The sequence below is a fragment of the Phocoena sinus genome, chromosome 11 (genome assembly GCF_008692025.1).
Source record: "Phocoena sinus isolate mPhoSin1 chromosome 11, mPhoSin1.pri, whole genome shotgun sequence".
Lineage (NCBI taxonomy): Eukaryota > Metazoa > Chordata > Mammalia > Artiodactyla > Phocoenidae > Phocoena > Phocoena sinus.
The window spans coordinates 25,787,889-25,805,806 of NC_045773.1; the positions used below are offsets into that span (position 1 = coordinate 25,787,889).

The 17,918-nt window shown below is 42.2% G+C and overlaps 1 protein-coding gene across 5 annotated transcripts in view; it reads left to right on the forward strand.

Annotated features, from left to right (window-relative positions):
* Positions 1-17,918, forward strand: part of PRICKLE2 (prickle planar cell polarity protein 2) — a 343,030-nt gene that overhangs the window by 247,349 nt on the left and 77,763 nt on the right. The window lies entirely within an intron of this gene.

Sequence of the window (17,918 nt, forward strand, 5' to 3'; positions counted from 1 at the left end):
GGAGCCTTTCTGTTCTCCAGGTTCTCTGCTGTGGGATTGTCATAAAGGTGCAGCTTCTTTGTAATGAAGTTCTGGCTCCACAGAGCCAGAGCAGCTTGGACAGGGGACCAGACGGAGCCACCTGACTCTGAAATATCCAGGGTCCCAAGCGGGCTTCGGGGGCTGTCTGCTGTAGAAATGAGATCTGCCACCCACTTCCTCGGTGCCTGGGGTCACCTGCAGCATCACAGTCCCTGGGCCTGGGAGGAGTGAGTGAGCCCCCAGGGAGTTTTCTGTAGGCCGCTCAGAGTGCAAAGAGAACCTCCCCACAAAGGAGAATGGCCTATATTGGGGATCTGCAGGACAGCCGGAAGCGTGGCTCCTTGCCTTTGCCTCTCTTACTTTGCCTGTCAGTCTCTTTAGCAGCCATCTCCAGTGGGTGGGCTTCATGGCAGCTTTCCACTGCATTGTACACCCTTGGTCCGAGTGGAAGAATGAGTCAGAGCTTACGCTGGAGAACGTTGTGACAAAGGAATAGCGATTGGACTCTTTCCGTTCCTTCCTTCCCTTAACTCCTGTGCACCTACTCTGTGTCAGGCACCGCGCTAGGCACTGGGGGTAAAAGAGTAACCAAGGTCACTGAGGTTTCTGCTGTACTGTAGTTCTAAGTGGAGGTGTTGGAGACCTATACATTAGAAAACAAGGGACTAAGATAATTCAACATTGTGATTTTTAAAATGATGCTAATAGTAGTGCTATAAACATTTAATGAACTCTTCCATGTGCCAGGCACTGTCCTAGGTGCTTTGGGAGTTATCCTAGTGCTTTGTCTCGTTTAATTTATACTATGGAGGAAATGCAGTAGCTTCTGTGATCATGGCTGTGGGCCGGAGTGTTGGGGACCGCGGGGATTAGCTACTTTAGATTGATCGGTCAGGAGCAGACTCTCTGGGGCGGTGGTCTTTGAGCTGCTACTGAATGACATGAGGAAGCCCGCCCTGCAAAGATCTGGCTTGTGGCAGAAGTTCAGGGATTTACTTGAAGCTCAGAAGTAAGATGAAATCCGTACCAACTTTGGATCTGCACACAAAATTTGGGGAGAGTGTTGTTGGATGGTCTGGGGAGAAATGAACAGGGCCCATGCGGTGTCGAGCTCTGGCCAAGGTAGCCACCGACATGAGGGCTGGGTAGTCCCACTGCTGTCCCTCCCCCTGGGAAATCGAAGGAGCCCCCATCACCCTTCACCTTGATGTTTCTGCCTGCGGGCAGAGATAAGGCAACAGAGATCCCCCGTTCAGAGGTGACTAGAGAGGGAACAAGGAACGTTCCCCATGCCAAGTGCATAATGCACAATTTACATACGTTTCTGTCTACCCCTTTCGTCATATGCCCTACCTTCTAAAATGTGAGCCTGTTGGAGGGAGACACAGTGTCTTGCTCACCACTGCATACTCAGTGCCGAAAATGATGTCTGATACATTATTCAATAAACAGATGTTACATGAATAAACAGTCCCATTTAATCCTTGTATAAAATCCTCCACTTTCCCACTGAATACCCTGCAGCTCAGAGGAAATCGGGCTTGACCAGGATGTCACAGCTAGTAATGGGCAGAGCCAGGATTCACAACAGCCTTATTTGGGCTTCTCTTCCTCCACACCCACCCCGCCCCCTGCCCCCGCCTTCCACGCTGATCCACCCAGGATATCAGATCCGAGGGAGCCAGCTTGGCATGTGTTGGAGGAGGGAGCGGCGTGCATCACACTAGGCTCTTTCATGCTCGAGGGAGGGAGATGGCTTCTCATCTCCAGTTGACCCTGCTGACTAAGGAATTCCTCTTTCCCCACCTCCAGTTTCCCCATCGCTGCAGGAAGTAGCATGGTCCTACCTCCAAAGGCTTGTTTCTCCCTCAGCAATCTCTTTATCTCTAGCTCTTCTCAATCTCTCATCCTGGCTGGGAGCCCGCTTGGTGACAACCACATTTCGTCTTCTTCCTCCAGTGGCCGTCGTGTTCCTAGTACTGTGTCCCATACCTGGGCACTCAACAGTGATATTCATTGAGCAGGTATTTATCAAGAGATAACTATCTTCCAGGTACTGCGGGAACAGCCATGAGCAAACAAGTATCCTTGCTCTTAGGGAGCTGACACTCTTGTGGAGAATACAGACAGATCAACCACTGAATGAACAATACACTTTCAGAGAGTGATGTGTGCTGGGAAAGCAGTAAAGAAAGGGTGATGTGATTTAGAGCCAGGGTTGGCAAAATTTTACTGTAAAGAGCCAGATGGTAAATATTTTAGACTTTGTGGGACATACAGTCTCTCTCGCAGATACCCAACTCTGACGTTGTCATGGAGAAGCAGTCATACACAACACATAATGAATGGGCATGGCCATGTGACAATAAAACTTTATTTACAAAAACAGGCAGCGGGCCTGATTTGACCCACAGGCTGTAGTTAGCTGGTCCCTGATTTGGAGAATCTACTTTAGATTGGGGGAAGGGGGCAAGGAAAGCCTGTCGGAGGAAATGACATCTGAGCTGAGTTGTTACTTGGAACAATGGTTCGATTACTCAGATTCAGCCCATTCCTGTGGTTTTCAAAATCTGGTTCCCATGCCTGCAACATGAGTATCATCTGGGAAATTACTAAAAAAATACAGATTTTCAGGCTCTGTCCCAGACCTACTGAACCAGAGCTCTGGAGGTAGGCCCAGCGTTCTCTTTCAACAGGGCCTTCAGGTGTTTCTGATATAGACCTAAGCTTGAGAACCGCTGCTCGTGGGCTACGGAAAACCAGCAGTGTTGGAAATACATGGAGCCAAATCTTGGCTCTACCACATATAAACTCTATAACCTTGGCTGCCCTCAGCTTCAGTTGTCTTGTCTGTAAAATGAAGAGACTTTTATGCCAAAGTCTAACGTAGCTGTGAAGGCTAAATGAATTACTCTTTAAAGAGCCTAGGAGATCTAGGCTGACACGTCGTAGGTCCTCATAAAATGGTAGCCGCCGTTGTCACCAGCCTCACTGGGTGGGTCTTCGAGACACTGATGCAGATTTGCCCATGGGCAGTAATAGAGGATGAGCCCCAGCATCTTCCCCGTGAGCAAGACGTCTTTCATCCCCAGCTTGTTGCCCCTGTCTGACGTACCCTGAATGTGGCCTGAACACAAGGCTGTTTGTTAAAGGAGAATTCAAGATACTTTGAGAATTCGTTGACTGGTCCTGCTTCTTCAGCTCTATCCTTGGCCTGTTAGCCCAGAAGATGCTTTGGTGCCTGCTGTTGCAGAATCATGAATTCTACATCTGTGACTCACCACTGGGCTGGGGCCGCAGTGCCAGGCGCTCAGCTTCACCATTCACTTTCAGGCTATTGACAGTTTGTTCTTTTTATGTAAGAAGCTATTTGTACCAGGAGGGACAGAGGCTGGCAGGTGTGGGTGCAGGGAGAGAAGAATGACGAAGTAGTTCATCTCTCTAGGCCTGCTGGGTCGTTCTGGTTCATAGGGAGGGAATCTAATAACCCCTCTAAAAGCTCCACAAAAACCATCATTAGACTCGCCAGCCATTTGCTGTGTCATCTTCGTTTCATTATTCCGTCAGCACGTGCTGAGCTCAAAATGGAATTTCATGGCTGCGGTGAGACACATGGCTCTCCAACTGGATTGGATTAAATTTCTTCTAAGCTGCGTCTCTTGTGTTAGCTTTCACTGTCACTCACCCCCGTGTTCTCAGTGCTGTGTGAGGAGTGAGTGGGGAGGGGAGGGGAGAAGGAAGCTAGGAGGAAGCCTGAGTGCGTGCGGTCTTCTCCGGTTCTCAGGAAACCAGTCACGTGAACGATGCTGTTGATCTTGGCTCTAGAAATGCACTGACGTCATCGGATGGCAGTGGGAAATGTGCCTGTCTGTGCAACCTTCAATAAAATTGCCTGTTAATGAGCTCGTTTTCAAGGGAGCCGTCAGAGATGGGACCAGAATTGGGGTGTAGACTGGAGGGCCTCTGCCAGATGAAGTCAGCAGCAGGGTGGCCAGGTGCCACCAGCAGGGCCCTGTCAAGGCTCGTTTGCAGAGTGCAAGGCCTGGAGAAGCCAAGGCCCATTTGCAGATGCGGGAGGGGAGACCTGCCATTGGAGTTCCCAGCTTTCAAGGCAGATGGCTCCAACCTTTATAGTAAATGTGCTCCGGGATCCTGGAGATGAGGAGTGAGCCTCAGGACTTCGACATCCTGTAGGCGTTCACAGCTGCACACCCTTTCTGCTGACGGAGCAGCCTGCGCTGTGGGATGCTGCGACAGTTGATTTACTATCAAGACGATCCCCTCCGCCTTCTGACTCCTGAGACATTTTGAGTAGTTTCATGGGATGGTTGGATGAATCTACCATCAAGGCAACTAGTGACTACCTTCGTCCACCTGTCCATCTATTTGTCCATCCGTTCATTCATTCACTAGGGCATTCAGCCATGGATTCATTCAGCAGTTATTTATTAAGTACCCGTTAAGCGCAAGCCCTTAGTCTAGGTGTGATTTCGCTGTGGCTGTTTTCCAGGTCCAGTGTAGAACTGGAGCTGCCCAGGCCCTGTCTTGCCGTTGTGCTTTGTGTAGCATGCGGTTATTCACAGGCAGGTGCAGACAGTCCCTCTTTGAGGAAGACCCACACAGACTTCAGGCTTTGTGCTGGTGTCCCATGGCTTCTACCTTGTAAGTACCTATCCCCCGGAGCTCGTAGTGTCCAAGAGTATAAGCTTTGACACTGACTAACTCTGTGTTCACATCCTAGCTGTGTTGCTCACAAACATTGGCCAAGTTCATCCACTTCCATGAGCTTTCATGTCATCATTGGAAAAATAAGAATGTCATTATGCAACTGTAGCATGGTTGTGAGAATTAAATGAGACAGTGCCTTAAGCGTGGAGCTTTAAAAATGGCAGCTCTTAGCTTTCTTTTTAATAGCCCAAAATTGAAACAACCCAAATGTCCATCAACAGATGAATGGGTAAACAGATGGTGTTGTATCATAGAGTAGAATGCTACTCTATAATAAAAAGGAATGAACTCTTGACATATACTACAACATTCATGAATCTCAAAATCATTATTCTCGGGCTTCCCTGGTGGCGCAGTGGTTGAGAGTCCGCCTGCCGATGCAGGGGACACGGGTTCGCGCCCCGGTCTGGGAGGATCCCACATGCCGCGGAGCAACTAGGCCCATGAGCCATGGCCGCTGAGCCTGCGCGTCCGGAGCCTGTGCTCCGCAACAGGAGAGGCCACGACAGTGAGAGGCCCGCGTACTGCAAAAAAAATAAAAATCATTATTCTGAGTGAAAGAAGCCAGACCGTAAAAGTACATACTGTTTGATTCTGTTTATATACAACTCTAGAAAATTTGAACTAATCTGTAGTGACAGAAAGCAGATGAGTGGTTACTTGGGGATGGGGAGGTGCATGGGGAGAGAGTAGGAGGGAGGAACGACAGAAGGGCAGAGGAAGCTTTTGAAGGTAATAGGTATTTCGGTCTCTTGATTATGCTGATGCTTTTGTGGGTATATGTATATGTCAAAACTTACCAAGTTGTATACTTCAAATATGTGAAGCTTATTATGTTTCAAATACCTCAGTAAAGCGAATGAATGAAGTTGCTCTTTAGCAAACAGGAAGGCAAGCATCTTTGCATGCCAGTGCCGGAGTCTTCCTAAGGTTTCATGGTTCCCTTAGGAAGTAACTGAGCCCTCTGATCAAGTACTGTCAGAAAGAAGTGCTCAATATTAATTATGCACGGTGAAAACGAAGATTTGGGACAGAAATTCATCAACACCCAGATGGACGGCACTAAAAAATCAGTTCCACAGACTGGCTCATTTCATCATCTCTGTAAATGCTCTAGGACGGTGCCTAACAGGTAGTTGGCACTCGGTGAGTAGTGGCGGTAGTTATTGCGATGGCAATTAGAAAGACTGGTAAAAACTCAGTGGTCGTATCGTGCTAAGGGAATATCATTATTCAGGTAATTTCTGAACCTGTACTTCCTGAAGCAAAAGGATAAATTCATAATCTCTCAGCTTGGTAGGGGATCAGGGCTGCCACGTACGGTTGTACAGTTTGTATACTGCACAAAGGTGCCTGGCCAAGGGGTTGATTAAAGGTTGATATTCACCTGGGCTCTGGTGACTGCCAGCCAGAGTAGGACATTTTATTTAACCTGGGACACCTTGCAATTTACTTGGTTGTGGTACAGGACTCTCTCTTCTGAGACTGGGAGCTTGCTTTTCGTAATTTGTGGTTGGGGTGGAGGGGGGTGTCTTTTTCTAATTTCCATTACGGTACCAAAAAGTCTAGCAGCAACCTAGGAGGGACTGTAAACATTAACTAGCCTAGCTCAATGTTGACTTTTCATTCTTGCCCTGCAATCCTGGGGTCCTAGGAAACCTCCTTTCCGATTCTTGCCAAAGGGTATTAGGAATAAGAGGTGATATCCTCGTGTTCACTGGCATTGAGTGTTCGGTGGAGAGGAGGAGGTAGGTTATGATTTCCCGAGTTTTGATGGTCAAGATTTTGAACACTTAAGCCCCTTTTACTCTTCCTCCTCTTCCATCATTTTGCAAACCATTGCAAGCGTCATAACCTTGGACAGAGACACAGGCAGAGAAAGGAGTTGAAATGCCAGCCAACTAATTTTGTCAGCCACTTGGCAAGTCTGTTCATATTGTTTGAGGGAGAGGGTCAAGTCAAACTGTAAAAGTAAATTTGAGGTTGGACTTGTGCATGGTTTTGAAGCACCCATCCTCTCCTGGACCCCACTGCTGTGTGGAAATCAAGAATTCATCTGGATGGTGAATATGACATGAGAAATAGCTCTGCTGAAATACGGTCAGTGGGTGGTCTTTCCCAAGCATAATGATTAAAAGCCATGACTGTGGTATCAGATACATATGGAACATGATCCAGCTCTGCTACTCTCTGGCTATATTTATGATTGGAACAGGTTATTTAACTCGGTGAAGTCATTTCTCTTCATCTATAACATGAAGATAGTAACGGTTCCTGCCTTACAGGGCAACTATTCCAGAACCTGGTATTTCAAGAACCCGGTATTACATATAATTACTTTTTCTTTTAATAAGTTTTATTTATTTCTTTTTGGCTGTGTTTGGTCTTCGTTGCTGTGTGCAGGCTTTCTCTAGCTGCGGCAAGCGGGGGCTGCTCTTCCTTGAGCGGGCTTCTCATTGTGGTGGCTTCTCTTGTTGCGGAGCACGGGCTCTAGGCGTGCAGGCTTCAGTAGTTGTGGCACACGGGCTTAGTTGCTCCACGGCATGTTGCATCTTGCAGGACCAGGGCTCGAACCTGTGTCCCCGGCATTGGCAGGCAGATTCTTAACCAGTGCGCCACCAGGGAAGCCCACATATAATTACTGATTGGAAAGGCCAATTAGTATGAAAATACTTTTCTTGGAAAAGCACACCTGAAGAAGAAAAAAAATTGAGAACTAAGTCTGAAGTTCTTGTCCAGTGATTGGAGGGAGCGGGGGTGGGGGAGACAAGACCCATAGAAATAAGGCTTCAAAGATTATTAAACCTAAACCTTGTAAGTGATATTTAAGAAGACAATCTCAGAGAAAGTATATGACTTGCACATTGTCATATAGAGCCAGAATTTAGAGAGCTGAGTTAATTTATTTCACCACTCTTCCCCTTACAGTACCAGGAAGAAATACCTAGGGACCGTAGAACAGGCAGATGTACAGAAAAGGAAGCATTCAAGTTCAGGAAAGGGTTGTGAATCAGAAAAGTTCAGTTTCAGACTGTGGTTACCTAAGTGACCTTCACCAAGTTTCTTAGAACTTTCTAGCTTCTGTTCCCCATTTGGAAAATAAGGATGTGAATTCTTTCCTTCCCACTCTAAAATAAGAATAAACAAAATAATGTTTCCAAATTGTTAGAAGAAAGGTGTTAGAATTAATGAACAATAATTACTATTGTTATAATATACTGTATAGCCTTCATAATTTTTTGTCTATTTGGTCTATCGATGCTAAGAGACATATTTTTAAATCTCTCACATTGTTTATAGATTTGTTTCTTCTTGTATTTCTGTTTTGCTTATATTTTGAAGCTATATTTTTGGGTGCCTAAAAGTTTATGAATATACTCCAACTTTTATAGATTTTTTCCTTTTATTATTTTGTAACATCTTAAAAATTTTTTGCATTTAATTTATTTTAACATGAAAATCATTTTTATGGTTCTGAAAAAGTTTATGAACGGATGCATTAATAATATTTTCCAAGAATATAAGTAGGGAAGTGATAGCTCAATCAACAAATTGTGTCACTAATAATTTTGAAATGACCAAGGAGCTATTAATCAATTGTAACATCACTTTTAATCCATCCTAATTATACTTACTTAAATATAAGTTTTCTTCAGTATTAATATTGCATACTGGCTTTTTGAAGGGGAATAATTGCAAGACTGTACTTTTTCATTCTTTTATTTCAACCTTTTCTTACGGATTCAAGTAGGCAGCATATCATGGATATTGTTTTTTTCTTTTTAATCCAAACTGATAATCTTCTGATTGATGGATATATTTACATTTATTGTGATAACTGAGATAATTATTACTTCCACTTTTTTTTGTTGTTTTCTGTTTGCTGTGTGTTTTTCCTCTGCTTTTTTCTATTTTCTTGAATTCTATTTTTTAATATTTTCCGTTTCCTTCATTTTCCTTTACTTGTTGGAAAATTATAGAATACATCTCTAAGAGAAAAACAAATACCATATGCTAACGCATATATATATATGGAATCTAAAAAAACGGTACTGATGAACCTAGTGGCAGGGCAGGAGTAAAGATGCAGACGTAGAGAATGGACTTGAGGACACAGCGGGGGAAGGGGAAGCTGGGACAAAGTGAGAGTGGCATGGACATATATACACTACCAAACGTAAAATAGATAGCTAGTGGGGAGCAGCCGCATAGCACAGGGAGATCAACTCGATGATTTGTGACCACCTAGAGGGGTGGGATAAGGAGGGTGGGAGGGAGACGCAAGAGGGAGGAGATATGGGGATATATGTGTACATATAGCTGATTTACTTTGTTGTACAGCAGAAACTGACACAGCATTGTAAAGCAATTATACTCCAATAAAGATGTGAAAAAAAAATACATTGCTATTTTCTGGTGGCCACTTGCCATTTCTTAACACCCAGCTACACCGCATCTCTTGCCAGTCTTCAAGTACCCTGAGCTTCCTCCAGCCTCAGGGCCTTCTCACTTGCTGTATTTAATGCATTGCTTTCCCACCTCATTCATTTCTTTTTAAATTGAAGTATAGTCGATTTACAGTGTTGTGCCAGTCTCTGCCGTACAGCAAAGTGACTCAATTACACACATGTATGCATTTTTTAAAAATATTCTTTTCCAGTATGGTTGATCACACGATATTGAGTATAGTTCCCTGTGCTATACATTAGGACCTTGTTGTTTATCCACTCTGAATGTGTTATTAATAGTTTGCATCTACCAACCCCAAACTACCAGTCCATCCCTCTCTCTCCCCCCATCCCCCTTGGCAACCACAAGTCTGTTCTCTGTGTCTATGAGTCTGTTTCTATTTTGCGGATAAGTTCATTTGTGCCATATTTTAGGTTCCACATATAAGTGATATCATATGGTATTTGTCTTTCTCTTTCTGACTTACTTCACATAGTATGATAATCTCTAGTTGCATCCATGTGGCTGCAAATGGCATTATTTCATTCTTTTTTATGGCTGAGTAATATTCCATTATATTTATGTATCACATCTTCTTTATCCAGTCATCTGTCCATGGACATTTAGGTTGTTTCCGTGTTTTGGCTATTGTGAATAGTGCTGCTATGAACATAGGAGTGCATGTATCTTTTGAATTATAGTTTTGTTGGGGTATATTCCTAGGAGTGGGATTGCTGGATCATATGGTAATTCTATTTTAGTTTTCTGAGGAACCTTCTTACTGTTTTCCATAGTGACTGTACCAACTTACATTCCCACCAACAGTGTAGGAGGGTTCTCTTTTCTCCACAGCCTCTCCACATTCCACTTCATTCATTTTTAACAAGTATCAGTCTTTATGACTTCCTTCTACCTTTAACAGGGACCTTACATAATGTACATTTTAGTACCATTTCTTAGATTGCTTATGAAAGATTTTTTCCTTCCCTATGAGTAGCCTGTGTCTCAGTGCATTTCACAGCTACCTTACCTGACCTTGAATTCATATTTGCTCAAGCTTAAGGAAATTTTTGGATAGTTTCTCTTAAATCAAAATCATATCAATACTAGTAATTGTTTCATTTTTCTCATCTTTTTTTTTTTTAAATTCTTTGTACAGGTTTTCAATGTTACTTTGTATTTACAGTTGTTAAAAAATATTGGCTCTGTTCCCCTTGTTATACAGTACATCCTTGAGCCTATCTTACACTCAGTAGTTTGTGCCTCCCTCCTCCCCAGGCCCTACGTTGCCCCTCCCCACTGGTAACCACTAGCTTGCTCTGTATACCTGTCAGTCTGCTTCTTTTTTTGTTATATGCACTAGTTTGTTGTATTTTTCAGATTCCACATACAAGTGATATCATACAATATTTGTCTTTCTCTGTCTGGTTTATTTCACTTAGCATAATGCCCTCCAAGTCCATCCATGTTGCTGCAAATGGCAAAATTTCATTCTTTTTAGGGCTAAGTAGTATTCCATTGTGTATATATACCACATCTTCTGTATTCATTCCTTTGTAGATGGACACTTAGGTTGCTTCCATATCTTGGCAATTGTAAATAATGCTCCTATGAACATTGGGGGTGCATATATCGTTTTGAATGAGTGTTTGGGAATTTTTTTTTGTGTATATACTCAGAAATGGAATTGCTGGGTCATATGGTAGTTCTGTTCTTAGTTTTTTGAGAAACCTCCATACTGTTTCCCACCAATTTACATTGCCACCAACAGTGTACAAGGGTTCCCTTTTCTTCACATCCCTGCCAGTATTTGTTATTTGTGTTCTTTTTGATGATAGTCATTCTGACAGCTGTGAGGTGATAGTTCACTGTGGTTTTGATTTGCATTTCCCTAATGATTAGCAATGTTGAGCATCTTTTCATGTGCTTTTTGGCCATATGGATTTCCTCCTTGGAAAAATGTCTATTGAGTTCTTCTACCCATTTTTTAATTGGGTTGTTTGTTTTTTTGATGTTGAGTTGTCTGAACTGTTTATATATATGTTGGATATTAATCACTTATCAGGCATATCATTTGCAAATATCATCTCCCATTCAGTAGGTTGTCTTTTTGTTTTGTCGATGGTTTCCTTTGCTGTGCAAAAGCTTTTATGTTTAATTAGGTCCCATTTGTTTATATTTGCTTTTATTTCTGTTGCCTTGGGAGACTGACCTGAGAAAACATTGATACAATTTATGTCAGAGAATGTTTTGCCTATGTTCTGTTGTAGGAGTTTTATGGTGTCATGTCTTAAAGACTTAAATATTTAAGTCTTTAAGCCATTTTGAGTTTATTTTTGTATATGGTGTTAGAGGATGTGCTAATTTCCATTTTTTTTGCAAGTAGCTGTCCAGTTTCCCAAGTACCACTTATTGAAGAGACTGTCTTTGCTCCATTGTATGTTCTTGCCTCCTTTGTCATAGATTAATTGACCATAAGTGTGTCGGTTTATTTCTGGACTTTCTCTCCTGTTCCATTGATCTATGGGTCTGTTTTTGTGCCAGTACCATACTGTTCTGATTACTGTAGTTTTGTAGTATTGTCAGAAGTCAGGGAGCATGATTCCTCCAGCTCTGTACTTCTTTCTCAAGATTGTTTTGGCTACTTGGAGTCTTTTGTGTTTCCATACAAATTTTAAAATTATTTGTTCTAGTTCTGTGAAAAATGCTGTTAGTATTTTGATAGAGATTGCATTGAATCTGTAGATTGTCTTGGATAGTATAGTCATTTTGACAATCTTGATTCTTCCAATCCAAGTACACAGTATATACTGTATATCTTTCCATCTGTTTGTGTTGTCTTCAATTTCTTTTGTCAGTGTCTTCCAGTTTCTGGAGTCCAGGTCTTTTGCCTCCCTAAGTAGGTTTATTCCTAGGTATCCTATTCTTCTGATGCAATGGTAAATGGGATTGTTTCCTCAATTTCTCTTTCTGGTACTTCATTGTTAGTGTATAGAGATGCAACAGATTTCTATTAATTTAGTATCCTGCAACTTTACCACATTCATTGATTAGCTCTAGGAGTTTTCTGGTGGCATCTTTAGGGCTATGTATAATAACATGTCATCGTCAAACAGTGTTAGTTTTACTTCTTCCTTTCCAATTTGCATTCTTTTTATTTCTTTTTCTTCTCCAATTGCCGTGGCTAGGATTTCCAAAACGTTGTTGAATAAAAGTGGTGAGAGTGGGCATCCTTGTCTTGTTCCTGATCTTAGAGGAAGTGCTTAGCTTTTCACCACTGAGTATGAAGGTAGCTGTGGGTTGTCATATATGGCCTTTGTTAGGTTGAGGTATGTTCCCTCTATGCCCACTTTCTGGATAATTTTTATCATAAATGGGTGTTGAATACTGGTAATTTTATACCAACAATTTTAAGATCATTTTATGTCTGTTGTTTACAGCTTTACTTCTTTCATTTAACATAGGTAAGAACCGATCCTGAAACTCTACTTCCTAAAAAAAAAAATGGATGTTTAAAATTAAGCCTTTTTTCTTTTTGATTCATTTCCTGTTTCCAAAAATGGTTTAGGTGAACTATCAGTAGAATAAGTAAAACAACGGTAAAGAATCCTATAGGCAACAAAGGGAAAGGAGATAATTATAACAGAGACCAAGACTGAAGGTTGCTTCTACAACTGGGCACTGTCATCGGCTAACCACAAAACAATATCTGTTTATTTTGGAAGAGACTAAGATAGCACGTGGATGAGCATTGTTTTAGACCAGGTGTCAGGGATGTCAGAATGCTGAAGAATGCCTGCTGGAACTGCTTCTTTGGGTCTAGGCCTAGTTGATACTGAGTTCTCTTCTCTTGAAATTATTGACTAACATTGGTTGCTTCTCATGCTGCTCCAAGAGCAATCAGAAGACTGTCATGAGCTAGAAAGAGGTGCTGTGTAATGGGAATTCTGTGATTTGTAAAATATTGAGTCAAGGCTGAAAATTCAGAAGAAATTACTTCCCCAGGTATTAGTAGTGATTTACTTCATGGGTCTTCTCGGTGGAAACACAGTACGATACTCTCATTTGTTATAGATTCTGATGGCTGAGGCCACAGTTTCCCCTGCTCTCTTTAATTGTTTTATTAAAAACAGAAGGAAAGTTGCTTACAAAAGGACTTAAATGTAAGTGTCGATACATTGCCTGATTCATTTTATTTCCCCACTGATTTTCACCATAGTATCAGAGAATTGTTACTGCAAAAGAACATTTGGCACCAACATGTAATAAAAATCACTCTGAACCCTAGTCACATTCATAGAGATGGAAAGGAGAATGGTGGCTCCCAGGGGGAGGGGAAGTGGGGAGTTAGTACTTGATGGGTACAGAGGTTTAGTTTGGGAAGATGAAAACGTTCTGGAAATGGTTGGTGGCAATGGTTGCCCAACAGTGTACTTAATGCCACTTAAAAATGGTTAAAGTGGTAAATTTTGTGTTATGTGTATTTTACCACAAAATGAATAAATACATGAAATAAAATAATAAAGTAAAATTTAACAGTATAATCTGGGGAATCAGAGCACTCACTTCAAGGACCACAAGGCCTTTGTCGGGGATGGACGTGGGCATATTAACATTTCTCTTGCATAGACCGCAAAGAAAAAAAGTTTGTCAAACTTGAGTCACTTCACATGACCTTTACTACATAACGTTATGCACATAATATTCAAAGCAGACACATTAGCAGATAATACTGTTGATTTCCATCGTCTTTGGAATTCCACTTGGTTCATGTGGCTTTCATGATGAAGCAGCCTCCCTAGTCTGTTTATTATTCTAGGTTTTAACAGGAACCACAGGCTTGAAGAATGAACTGTGACTGCACTGGGTATGGAGTCATCAGATGCTCAGGGCAGAGTGTAATCCTGTGAGTGGTTTAGGGAGACAGTGGGGTGAAGCGGTAAGAAAATGAGCTTTGAAGTCAGACCTCAGTTTAAATCCTGGCTCAGCCCCTTTCTCCTGAGCAGGTCAGATAGGTCGTAATCTAGTCATTCCTCATTATCTGCACGTTCACCTGTCTCTCAAAATTTGTTTGTAACGCCAACGTCAATATTCGTGTCACTTTCACAGTCATTCCCAGACAGGTGCAGAGGGGCAATATTTTTTTAAGTTGAAGTATAGTTGACTTACAGTATTGTGTTAGTTTCAGGTGTACAGCGAAGTGATTCAGTTATATATTTTTTCAGATTACATTCCATTATAGGTTATTACAAGATCTTGAATAACTCCCTGTGCTATACAGTAAATCCTTGTTGCTTATCTATTTCACATATGATAGTGGGCATCTGTTAATCCCATAGTCCTAATTGGCCCCTCCTCCCTTCTCTTCTCCCCTTTGGTAACCATAAGTTTGTTTTCTATGTCGGTGGGTCTGTCTCTGTTTTGTATATAGGTTCATTTATATTATTTTTTAGATTCCACATATAAGTGATGTCACATAGTATTTGTCTTTCTCTGTCTGACTTCACTAAGTATAATATTCTCTAGGTCCATCCACACTGCTGCAGATGGCAATATTTCATTCTTTTCTATGGCTGAGTAATATTCTATTGTATATGTATACCACATCTTTTCAAGCCAGTTGTCTGTTGATGGGCATTTGGGTCGTTTCTGTGTCTTGACTATTATAAATAGTGCCACTATGAACATCGGGGTGCATGTATCTTTTTTGAAGTAGAGTTTTCATCTTTTCCCAGGAGTGGGATTGCTGGATCACATGGTAGCTCTACTTTTAGTTTTTTAAGGAACCTCTATACTGTTTTCCATAGTGGCTGCCCCAACTTACATTCTCACCAAGAGTGTAGGAAGGTTCCCTTTTCTCTACATCCTCTCTAGCATTTATTATTGTAGACTTTTTGATGATGGCCATTCTGACCAGTGTGAGTTGATCCTTCATTGTGGTTCTGATTTGCGTTTCCCTGTTAATTAGTGACGTTGAGCATCTTTTCATGTACTTGTATGTCTTCTTTGGAAAATGTCTGTTTAGGTCTGTTGCCAACTTTTTGATTGGGTTGTTTTTTCAATATTGAGTTGTATAGGCGGTTTGTATATTTTGGATATTAACCCCTTGCCAGTCACATCATTTGCAAATATTTTCTCCCATTCGGTAGGTTGTTTTTTTGTTTAATTGATGGTTTCCTTCAGGGGGGCAAAAATTTTGAATGTTATTTAGCCATAAAATGTCATGAAGCTCTGATAGATGCTACCACATGAATGAACCTTGAAAACCTTTTGCCAAGTGAAATAAGCCAGACACAAAAAGAAAAACATTGTATGCTTCCACTGGGATGAAATAGCTAGACTCGGTGAATTCACAGAGACAGAAAGCAGATTAGAGGCTACCAGGGGTGGGAGGAGGGAGAAATGGGGAATTATTGCTTAAATAGGTAGAGAGTCTCTGTTTCGTATGATGAAAAAGTTTTGGAAAATAGATCGTGGAGGGCTTCCCTGGTGGCGCAGTGGTTGAGAGTCCGCCTGCCGATGCAGGGGACACGGGTTCGTGCCCCGGTCCGGGAAGATCCCACATGCCGCGGAGCGGCTGGGCCTGTGAGCCGTGGCCGCTGAGCCTGCGCGTCCGGAGCCTGTGCTCCGCAACGGGAGAGGCCACAGCAGTGAGAGGCCCGCGTACTGAAAAAAAAAAAAAAAAAAAATAGATCGTGGAAATGGTTGTACAACTTTGTGATTATAATTAATGCCACTGAATAGTATACTTTAAAATGGTTAAAATAACACATCTTATGTTATATATGTTTTACCACAGTAAGAAAAAGATTTTTTTAATTTCTTAATTAAAAATCAACTTTGGGGCTTCCCTGGTGGCGCAGTGGTTGAGAGTCCGCCTGCTGATGCAGGGGACACGGGTTCCTGCCCCGGTCCGGGAAGATCCCACATGCCATGGAGCAACTGGGCCCGTGAGCCACAATTACTGAGCCTGCACTCTGCAACGGGAGAGGCCACAACAGTGAGAGGCCCATGTACTGCAGCAAAAAAAAAAAAAAATCAACTTTGGTGCAAAGCCAGTGATATTTTGGTGGTGTTGGTTACTGTGGCATAATCTAGCTCATGCTAACCAAACCTTCCTTCCTCCCTGTTCCTCTAAAATGGCATAATATAGGACATTTAGAGTTTTGTAAACATTATCTAACCTTGAACCTATAGGCCAGTGTTTTACCTTAGCTGATCATTTGGTTTCTCAGAACAGGGAAGACTAAATTCTTACAATTGTATCCGTGATACATTTGAAACTTAATGAGGCAAGCAGCGTAACTGAGGCTGAAAGTAGCCTTGGAGGTCAGAAACACCTACTTCATAATGTATAAATGAGCCCCTTAGTTTTCATATTTTTCCGTGGGTTCACAACCTTGTTATTTTAATGTGAAGAAATGAAACTGCCTTAAAATGAACTGATTCCAAACAAAGATCACCTGTATTTTAAAATGGCTTTCCAGCAGTGTTCTGTGAAAGCAAGCTCCAGTCTATGTAAGAATGAATTTTTCTTGGAATTACAGCATGTGTCATTATGCGTCACTTTTTAGTTTAAAAGTTGAATTTGTCCTAGGATATCTTCAGTTGCTGCTCTCTAAACGTTTTTTCAAAACTTTTTTTCCACATGACATTGTGAATCTATACTTAGTAATAATAGTGGGGGGAGGGTGGAATGGAGTAATGATGTTTAGAGCTCTCTACTGCTCTTGTCCTCTTACCTTTTTAAAGAGAGTTTGCCCAAGAAGCGGACTTATAAGTTTCCAACAATGATGTACTGGAACTGGCTTACACAGTTTCACAAGATCCAGTTGGTCCGTTTTCAGGTATTTTGTAAGCCAGTTAAATTCAGCCATTCTTAAAAACTTAATTATATAAACTTATAATTAAACTATATTAAAAACAAAGGTAATGGGCTTCCCTGGTGGCGCAGTGGTTGAGAGTCCGCCTGCTGCTGTAGGGGACACGGGTTCGTGCCCTGGTCCGGGAGGATCCCACATGCCGCGGAGCAGCTGGGCCCGTGAGCCATGGCCGCTGAGCCTGCGCGTCCGGAGCCTGTGCTCCGCAGCGGGAGAGGCCACAACAGTGAGAGGCCCGCGTACCGCGAAAAAACAAAGGTAATAAATACTCAAACCTCATCACTTCATGATTACTTTCCCCTATTTTACTGTCATCTGGGCTCTTGAGGTTCTTTCGTTTAGTAGATCCATACAGTAGAAATACTGTATAATTGTATGCATCTCTTCCCTATCCCACATGCAGTGATGTCACATTGGTAGCTTGAAATCAGCCCTAGTAGGATTATTTATGCCATGGAAATTGGCAAATGCTACAGATGTAGGATTGATTTATTGTTTTTTGAAACTCTGAAGTGTTTTTCTCTGCCTCTAATGGCTTCTGCATTATAGTCATTTGCCTACTTGTCTTATACAGTCTATTGAAATATAACTTCCTTCAACCAGGGGTAGTTTCTTATGCGTGTGTGTGTCCTTTCCACACAAGTACCCCAGGGTTCCTTGCATGTGGTAGACTGTTAGCCTGCTCAGGCTGCCTTAACAGAATACCACAGACTGGGTGGCTTCAACAACAGAAATTTTTTTCTTCACAGTTTTGGAGGCTGGCGGTCCAAGGTCAAGGTGCAGGCAGGGTTGGTTTCTGGTGAGACCTCTCTTGACTTGCATTCGGCCACCTTCTTGCTG